The 1,388-nt window shown below is 34.1% G+C and overlaps 1 protein-coding gene across 4 annotated transcripts in view; it reads left to right on the top strand.

Moving 5' to 3' along the window:
- Positions 1-913: 913 nt before the first annotated feature.
- The window catches only part of LOC108691224 (ethanolamine kinase), a 4,325-nt gene continuing 3,850 nt past the window's right edge, over positions 914-1,388 (top strand). Inside the window, exon 1 of one of the 4 annotated variants that reach the window (XM_018198900.1) lies at positions 914-999. The gene's annotated coding sequence lies outside the window, so the exon portion shown is untranslated. Of the gene's footprint in view, positions 1,000-1,024; positions 1,099-1,118; positions 1,212-1,388 lie in introns of those variants that run through there. The other 3 variants (XM_018198896.1, XM_018198897.1, XM_018198895.1) reach the window with 3 other exon arrangements.

The following is a 1,388-nucleotide window of genomic DNA, read 5'->3' as shown; positions in this document are numbered from 1 at the left end:
ATGGCAATGATTGACCAGGCTTAACGTAGTATTTTTTCTTCTTGGGGTTGTCGTAGAATATCCATTTCTCATCTTCAGTCACAATCCGATGCAAAAAAACTTTTTCTCTGTTGTCTTTGAATCAGCTGTTAAAAATTCGCAAGTAAAAAATCGCTTTTCAACGTCTCTCGGTTTCAGTTCATAAGGCACCCAATTTCCTTGTTTTTGAATCATTCTTATGGCTCTCAATTGTACAGAAATGGCTTGTTGAGTTACCCCTAATGATTCTGCAAGCTCCTTTTGCGTTTGATTCTGATCTTCTTCGAATAATGCCTCTAATTCTTTGTTTTTGAATTTTTTTTGTCTGTCCAGAGCGAGGCTTGTCTTCAACGCTGAAATCTCCATCCTTGAAACATCGAAACCATTCCCTACATGATTTATCAGTTAAGTCACCATAAACTTCGACAAGCATTCGATGGGCTTCAGCCGCACTTTTCTTCCAATTAAAGCAGAAAATCAAAACCTCCCGCAAATGCTGCTTGGTTAACACAAAATTCAACATTTCAAACACAGTAAAAATCAAGGTTTTTGTATGAAACTCAAAGCGATATAAACTGAATATTATTAGCATTTGTTTAATCTCTCTGAAACAGCCAAAATCAGCTGTGCTATGAACCATTCACAACAGCTAGAGCCATCTTTAGAGAAACGGATTGAACTAATTTGTACTTCCAATATGTATATATATGTAAAATATGTAAAATATATTAAAATTTTCAACATTTTCAATCCTAAGCGATTAATGCTCTCCTATTAGCTGCGTTCGATAATGCAAATCTGAGACATCGCTCTTATATTATAGGATACATACATTGTAGAAAAAGGGCACTTCGATGTCTCAGATTTGCATTGTCGAACGCAGCTACTAGTGACCAGTATATTATTGAAGCTACATTGGACACGCATGCGTCATAACGATCATACATCACGTGCATCATGTGCTTTACGTCACACAGCCACGTATGACGAGTTTTCACAAAAATCAGAGATAACGACACGTTATTTTGTGATATTGATATGTGTGCATGTATCATCCAAATTACCAATTGTAAATAATTGGTAACCATTACATGGAATAATCATAATCTGATAATTAATCTTACGTGGTATAGCACAGTATGATTTAAAAATTTATACCTCAGAGAACTTTCGAGAATAATTTAACAAATCTAGTACGTAAAATTTTTACGAGTGTAAATAAACTACAATCTTCGATGGAGAGTGCCATCTTTAAACTGAGATATTATTCGTTATGCAATACTCGTTTTAATTTCATCATTCTCTCCAATTGACTATAATGCTACCTTCGCTTATTATATAATAATTTAGTATATTATCGCTTATTTAAG

Source organism: Atta colombica, unplaced genomic scaffold (genome assembly GCF_001594045.1).
Source record: "Atta colombica isolate Treedump-2 unplaced genomic scaffold, Acol1.0 scaffold42, whole genome shotgun sequence".
In the NCBI taxonomy this organism is placed as follows: domain Eukaryota; kingdom Metazoa; phylum Arthropoda; class Insecta; order Hymenoptera; family Formicidae; genus Atta; species Atta colombica.
Note: the sequence above shows the minus strand (reverse complement) of the source record. Positions and strands in the feature narration are given on the sequence as shown.